The 8,409-nt window shown below is 42.8% G+C and overlaps 1 long non-coding RNA gene across 1 annotated transcript; it reads right to left on the reverse strand.

The window, feature by feature from the left end:
• Nucleotides 1-1,066: 1,066 nt before the first annotated feature.
• Nucleotides 1,067-7,983, reverse strand: LOC115459750. The gene is made up of 2 exons (XR_003940328.1): nucleotides 7,895-7,983; nucleotides 1,067-1,508 (listed from the first exon to the last, which is right to left on the reverse strand). It is a non-coding gene; the product is annotated as an uncharacterized LOC115459750 (long non-coding RNA).
• Nucleotides 7,984-8,409: the final 426 nt, after the last annotated feature.

Genomic DNA, 8,409 nt, shown 5'->3' on the forward strand with positions numbered 1-8,409 from the left:
AAAATCATTTTAAAATGGTGTAATATATGTACAATTTTAAGATGGTTGTGTGATTTGGTAAGAGTCTGAGTGGTGATGGTGTGAGCAATATAATGAGGGGAGGCATTTTCTTCATTATGGGCTATTAAAACTTTATGTAAAAATGTTGTATTTCAATAAAGAGTTATAAGAGAATGAGAGGGTAGTTACTTCAGAGGAGTAATGAATATGCATGAGAGAGATTTGAATGCCTGTCACCCCTATTATATGCAAATCTCTCTCATGATATGTATTAGGGCTATCCTGAAATCCAACTGGCCTTTAGACCTGTATGACAGATTTTGAGTAGCCTTTTAGTAATTACATCCCTCATAGGACAGACAGCAGGCCCAAACACAAGTATGATTGGAGGATTCAGCACAGGATGAGCATCACTAAGGACTCTTTGTCAAGTTACTGAGCAGGAAACATTTTAATACACTGTTGAGCCTTGAAACTATAATACTTGAAAGAACCCTGCATGTCCAGAGATCAGTGTGCACAGGCAGTAGTGTCAGGTGGCAGGCTTCAAGCAAGATTGGAGAAACTGCCCAAATCAACCATAGTTTGGCAGTCCAAAGCAGAAGTAGCAAGCTACCAAACCTTGCTGGACAATCCTTTGCTGAGACTCTCCACAGCCCTATCCAGTCACAACATGAATCCTGTATGGTGCCGTCCAACCCAGACACAAACAATCACGAGTGAGATTGGTCCGGCCTGTAGGTTCTCAAGCTTACAAAGCAAAAGTGGTAAAGAGAAACTTGTATGTGGGAAGCAAATGCCAATTCTGTAATCAAACCTCCCCGCCCTCGCCCCTAGAAAATAAATATAATATTTTTATAAACAATAAATAGATGAAATGGAATTTATCTTGTTCTGAAGTGTCAAAATGGAGCCCAGCAGGCAGTTTTCTCTCTATCCCACCACAGGGATATAGGCTTGTATTGAGAGAGAGTGCATAAACTGAGGGCAGACTGAGAGGGGTGGTGAGGCCTACAAAAACGCTCAGGAAATAACTCTACAGCAATTAGGCAGCAGCTGAAGGCAGCTCAATTTCATTCAGTTTGTGAAATGGAGCAGAGACTGTCACACAGCAGTACAGGACTGGACCAATAACTAACAAACTCATTATGTTACTGAATAGCGCCAGAATTTTTTCCCCTCTAAACAATTAAGATGAAGACAAACATCTGTCGCCATTGAGGTAACTACAACAGATCACTTAACGTACAGTGAATGGTTTCATCTATAAACCTCAATACCTTGCAGTAAAAAAAGACAACCTGATTTTTCTCAAATTAACCAGCACCAAATACTCCTGCACCCCCAGTGCTTTTCCCAATGAAAACAAAATGTGACAATCCTGAGTTGCTGACACAGATGAAAAGGCCTTTCTCTCAACCACCTTCTTTGCATCATTGCCACAGGTGAGCAGCTGGAGAGTGAAAGGTGGCTCAGTCCTCATCAGCTTCTCTCCTTCTATCAGTCAGCTACAGCAAAAAAAAAAAAAAAAAAAAAGACAAGGGACTGAGGCGTGGTACTCCTGAGAAGAGCTAGATGTTTTATTGCAAAATTTCATGAATATGGTCAAGGCTACCACAGAGCAATACAGAAAACCAGACTGTGAATCACTGACAGGCCACTGCTCAAAGGATCATGGTAGAATCAAATTCTACCATGAACCTAGCGCAGAATAATGAGCATGCAAATAAATTCCATGTTAAAACTGCGGTATTAATGAGTCTGCACTAATTTTCCTGTCCGTGCCTGAACACGGATTGGCTCAGGCACTGCCAGGAAAGTTAACATCTTGGGGTGGGGTGGGGGAGCATGCTACAGTGTCCTTTACACCAACCCTATTAATACATTTTTTTTAACCTGGCCCATCCTATCCTATGCCGCTCCCCCCCCCCCCCCCTTCAGCATCAGCCCCTTTAAAAAAAAAATCTTTGGTGGTCCGATGAACCCCTGCCTCCCCCCCGTTCCATCTTTGAAAAAGCCCTGGTGGTCCAATGGGACTCCAGACCAGGACCCCTCCCCCAAGTCCACTCTGATGAGCAACTGCCCCCAAAACCCCTCCATACATAATATGAGGCAGGATGGAGGAGAGAGGGATGCCTCCTCCCTCCTGCTCTGGGGGCATGTCATCAAAATAGCAGTGCAGCACCCAGTACATCCTGGGACACCCCTTCTCTCAACCAACCCTTCTACTGTTGCCCCACACAGGCATAATTTTTTCTGGCACTAAATGCACCTTATTTTCTTACAAATTCCAGGGGGTACTAAATGATTGCACTTAAATACAGTCTGCGCTAATGGTTTCAGTGTCCACACTGAAACTATTACAGTATTGTGCGGCACACTAACCCTGGTCTTTAGCACCAGCTTTAGGTTTTGAGCATCGGCCCATCAGGTGGCCATGCTGGTTTTTGTTGGGGTTTTTTTTTTTTAACACGTAAAAGGCCCTGTGAATTGTGTCTATTTCTTGCAGGGGCTGTCTGTTCAGCACTGCAGTACTACAGATAGTGCTATAGAAATAATAAAATATGAGAAATCAAAATATTTTTCAAAAGTTAAATTTTTTGAGAAAAATATTCATGTACATCTTATACAAATACCTATATGGGAAACTTTTCCAGTTTAAAATTATCTAAATACCCCAAATTTATGCAGTAAACATTCAAACTATCAGCATTTCATTTACAGGGAGCTCTTCAGCCCCTCCCCTGTTCCTAGGAGCACAGGGGCTAGGGTCATGGTGTCCTCTGCATCACTCGGAGTCCAGCAAGAAGTGTCTGAACTCTGAATGTAGACAGATCAGATCGCCACCAAACTGAATACTAATGAACTACAGCAGGGCCTGAAGAGGTGCTGAGAGAGAGGACTTGCTGAGGGGAAGAAAATTTTACTGGTGAATATCTTACCTGCTAGGAAATTGTATTCAAGCTTGAGGTTAAAATTAAAACAACCACCACAATAAAATATTTAATTATTCTGCTTATTTAGGGGCCCTTTTACTAAGCCATGTAGGCGCCTACATGCGCCCAAAGCGCGCCAATTCAGAACTACCGCCTGGCTACCGTGTAGCCAAGGCGGTAATTTCATTTTTTTACAAGCATCCAGTACAAGCGCTGGAAAATATATTTTATTTTCTGGTATGCAGCACTATCCGGGTGGTATTTGGCATTGTACACACACTGACGATTACCGCCCAGCTAGCATGCAAGAACTTACTGCTAAATGAATGAGTGGCGGTAAGGTCTCAGGCCCAAAATGGACATGCGCGAATTTTCATTTTGCCGCATGTCCATTTCCGGCCCAAAAAAAGGCCTTTTTTGCAGATGCACTGAAAAACGGACCTGCACGCGTCCAATACTACTACTACTACTACTATTTAGCATTTCTATAGCGCTACAAGGGGTTCGCAGCGCTGCACAAAAATAGAAGAAAGATAGTCCCTGCTCAAAGAGCTTACAATCTAATAGACAAAAAATAAAGTAAGCAAATCAAATCAACTAATGTGTACAGGAAAGAGGAGAGGAGGGTAGGTGGAGGCAAAACTACAGTGTAGTAAATTTAAAACAAATCGGAGAAACATTTTCTTCACCCAACGCAATACACGCACCTACACCAGCGCAGACCACTTTTTGGCGCACCTTAGTAAAAGGACCCCTTAGCAAAGTTAGCTTTTACAATAGTGTAAGCCTTTAAAGTCTGTCACAGTTTCACATAAAAACTGTTCTAGAGTCTAGTTTAGTTATTTTAGAGCTTAGCATAACATCAGTTTAGAGCACAGATAACCAGTTGAAGGAAGCCTCTAGTTTAATTCCTTCCCTTCTACCAAGCCCAAGGCTGATCTTTGATTTATAGGCTTTTCAGCCAGTTTGGAGGAGGACATTACAGATTGAGCTAGTTATTTTAGGAAAGGTTTTTTGTTTTTTTTTCAAATTTTCATAGCCTTTGGCTAACTGTTGCTTTATTTGTTCCAGCTTTAGTAGAGAGGACTTAGATTCTTTGCTTGCATGCGATTTTCTCTTCTTACCTCCTTTGCAAAAAGAGAAGGTTTCACACACCTCTGTAGGTTTAAAAGAAGCAGTAATCCTCAGAACAGCTGAGAAAAGGGTAGGACTTTTTCTGTTTTCCCTTTTCATTCAATGGGTGCAAAACCTTCTGCAACTGAAGTATGGCTGGGAAACATGTTACCAAAGCTGTTACTTGTGCCTATTTCTTGCAGCTACACAGCCCCCACCATGTACAAGCAAAAAGAATCTGGAGCATTTCACTACTAGGCACCAGTGTATTAAAGAGAGAAACATTAGTGACTGAACTGTGACATCACAATAATATGACCCATCTGTGATGTCATCGACCAGGAAGATGCTCTCCACAGTTGTCAGCTGGTTTAACCCTCTGCTGTCTTTTGATCTATAATTTCTGTCAGCACCAAACCAGAGGATCTTTGCTGCATAAATGATTTAGAGATGGGATTAACTAGCGAGGTAATTAAATTTGCTGATGACACAAAGTTATTTAAAGTCTGTAATTTTTCACAATCCTGTCACAAGTTAACAAAGGACCTTACGAGACTGGGAGGCTAGATGGCAGATGACGTTTAATGTGAGCAAGTGCAAGGTGATGCATGTGGGAAAAAAGAACCCAAATTATAGCTACGTCATGCAAGGCTCCACGTTAGGAGTTACGGACCAAGAAAGAGATCTGGGTGTCGTCGTTGATAATACACTGAAACCTTCTGCGGCTAGGAAAGCAAATAGAATGTTGGGTATTATTAGGAACAATATGGAAAACAGGTGTGAGGATGTTATAATGCCGTTGTATCGCTCCATGGTGCGACCGCACCTTGAGTATTGTGTTCAATTCTGGTCACCGCATCTCAAGAAGATATAGTAGAATTGGAGAAAGGTGCAGCGAAGGGCAACTAAAATGATAGCGGGGATGGGACGACTTCCCTATGAAGAAAGACTAAGGAGGCTACGGCTTTTCAGCTTGGAGAAGAGACGGCTGAGGGGAGACATGATAGAAGTATATAAAATAATGAGTGGAGTGGAACAGGTGGATGTGAAGCGTCTGTTCACACTTTCCAAAATACTAGGACTAGGGGGCATGCAATGAAACTACAGTGTAGTAAATTTAAAACAAATCGGAAGAAGCGTTTTCTTCAGCCAACGCATAATTAAACTCTGGAATTCGTTGCCAGAGAATGTGGTGAAGGCCGTTAGCTTGGAAGAGTTTAAAAAGGGGTTAGACGGTTTCCTAAAGGGACAAGTCCATAAACCACTACTGAATGGACTTGGGAAAATCCACAATTCCAGGAATAACATGTATAGAATGTTTGTATGTTTGGGAAGCTTGCCAGGTGCCCCTTGGCCTGGATTGGCCGCTGTCGTGGACAGGATGCTGGGCTCGATGGACCCTTGGTCTTTTCCCAGTGTGGCATTACTTATGTACATACAAGCTTGAGGTTAAAGGGAGTCTGAGGTATACCATGAGAGCCGCTGAAGTCAGAGCATATACCACCCCTACATCCAGTGGTGTGCTGGAGCCGGCTCGCACGAGCCCCTTGTTAAATTTTATTGATTTTTACGAGCCGGTTGTTGGAGTCAGCAGCAAGCACACAATTATCTGGTTTTTTTTTTCTCCTCCTCTCTCCCTCCTCCCCAAGCCCCCACCCTCCCATAGGCTCCCAGCATACCTCCTCATGTCGTCCCTTAGGATCATCATCTCCCCCCCCCCCTCACCACTGCCTGACCAACCCCGGAGCCTTTTCTCTGCTGGATCCCACCCACAGGCAGTTGCATCAGCGGGGCTGTACACTCACTGGCAAAGACAGGCACTGGGTGGATCAGGCAGCGTCTCGTGTTACCACTACAGCTGCAGGAACAAGTAATGTTTAAACAATGGCCAGAGGGAATGGAAGCTGAGAGGTAGGATTCACAGAGGAGCAGCAGGAGGGAGATTATGCTGGGTTTGAATGAAGACAGCATGAAGTAAAAAAAAAAAAAAAAAAGTTGAAGCTATTTAAGTTAGTCTGTTTCCCCTTCCCGTGCAGGCTGTCCTCGCCGTTAAACTGAAAACAAAATCAAGCAAACTTGAGCTGCTGCATGTAGGTTGTCGTTATTTATTGTTGGTAGCATTTTAATTCAATCTCTCTTATATTTTCAAACATGCCAGCTTTGGCAGCATACAGATGTACACAGAGGTCAGAGGAAGTATAGTAATGGAATAACTTTTCATAAATAGTGTAGTAATTTGTTATCAATCATATTCAGTGTGTCATTTAGAGGGGCTGGTTATAGGGACACCCTAGCATGTATTATATTTGTGCAGAGATCTTTTTTCTCCTGGTAAAGGGCCATTAAAACAGATGTCATAATATAAGGATCAGGTTTCTATCTAACTATTTATTTAGTTACTTATTTATGACCCTGCAGAGATTTTTTTTCTCCTGGTAATGGGCTTCTAAAACAGGCATCATGTTATGGGAATCAGGTTCTCAATGTTCAGAGTTTCTGTCAATTTATTTACTTATTTATGGCATTTTATCCCACGTTAAACTTGAATTAGATTGGAACTTGGAAGCATTTAAAAATAAAAATAATTTCCCGGGGAGAGAAATGCGTGACCCCTCCCCCCCTGGCTCTCTCCCTGGGTATAGCCAGCTCTGCAATTTGGGGGGGGGGGGGGCGCAGAGGTAGATGGGGTGGGGGGCGCAGAGTTGGACCAGGGAGAGAGCCTGTTAAAAATTTACCAGCACACCACTGCCTACATCCCTTATAACTTAATATGAACCCTATCATCAATTGTCATATTGGACAGACCAAGAGTCAAGGGATGAGTTCAGTTACCCACAGTCCTCTTAGAGTTGGATCCATGCCACCCTACAATGCTCTAGTACATTACCACGCTGACACATCATGGGAAGAAAGCTATGCTGAGACTGGTTATCTGGAAACCAGAACAATGCAGCCCAGTCCTCCCCCCATCACCACAGCTGGCCATATATAGGATAAAGAATATCACAGATCAAAGTCACTGCACCTTCATACTGATCAACATCAAAAAAACAATCTACAGTGAAAAGTGACAGACATTTTCCCTGCTTTTTCATAATCAGTGGCAGGCCAACAATAATATCTGCACACCATATACATGTAATCGGCAAAACCACCCCAAAAGATTTTTTTTCTATTTTTTTTGTATAATTTTATATATCTTTAAAAATCAACTCCAGGAAAAATTAATGAAGTTCAATTCTGTATATAAAGGTGGACTTATCTCTTTTTGTCCAGTTGTGTGCGAGGTGGTATATTTCAGCTTATAACAGAAAGAGCGTATGATCCCAACGGTCCCGTTTTGCACTGCTTCTTCAGGGAACCACACCACAAAATCTTGAACTTTGTAAAGTGCTGGACAGTACACTTCCTACTGCCCCACTCACTGCCACTGATTGATGAGACATTTTCCCCGCTTTTCAAATAATAGGATAGGACAGGCCCTGGTGGGGAGTCACCTGGCTTCATGCCCTCTTGTATAGTTAGGGAAAGGGATCGTACCAGTCTTAACACAAAACATACTAAAATATCAAAAAGATTCTCTTGATTTTTTCCAATGGATAAAGACAGCAAGCTCTGCCAGCTTTGGGAGGGGGGTGGAGATGTTATCCATGTGGGTTACTGTTAGGATGTGTTATTTTACTGTTAACCCCCAGTTATAGTAAGTAGGTCTCATTGCATAAAATGGGACTTGTGGTAAAATAACACAACTTAAATGGTAGCTCATGTTGCTAATATGTCCCTAAAATTTGCTACTATTGCAGAGATATTCATACTGCCATTCCCCAGACAAGAAAGATACTGACCATGTATGAGATTGAGCTGGATCGTGTCTTCTCAGGCACTATATGCTTCTTAGAGATTGCCACAAAGTCTGATAGCACAGAACTCCACTTTGTTTTGTGCCCACACCACAACACAATGCAAGACAGAATAAGACCCAAGACCACTGCAAAAGAAAGGAGCTTTTTTTTGTCAAGTTTCACAGTATAGCAGAGAATGTACCACACCAAAAACTGCAATCTTATCGATCTGGTATAAAAGTTTATCACCCCTCTGCAAACAATCTAGCTTTCTCTATGAGCAATACAGCAGTTGGAAGCCTGCTAGACCTGGCTGTTCCAGCGACTCAGCAGCCACATGACCTAGTTCAAGTCCCAGCTCAGATCTTACATGTCCTGGGTGTACCAGGCATGGGAATACTGTGGAGGCACAGGGGGAGGGAGGGGCAAGTGGAGGTCATTGGTTGAACAGAAACACCTAGTGACCAGATTTGAGCTTCACAGCTCCAGGACCACAGAGCAAGTCCTAGGGCATGGAC

This window comes from Microcaecilia unicolor, unplaced genomic scaffold (genome assembly GCF_901765095.1).
Source record: "Microcaecilia unicolor unplaced genomic scaffold, aMicUni1.1, whole genome shotgun sequence".
NCBI classification, from domain to species: Eukaryota; Metazoa; Chordata; class Amphibia; order Gymnophiona; family Siphonopidae; genus Microcaecilia; species Microcaecilia unicolor.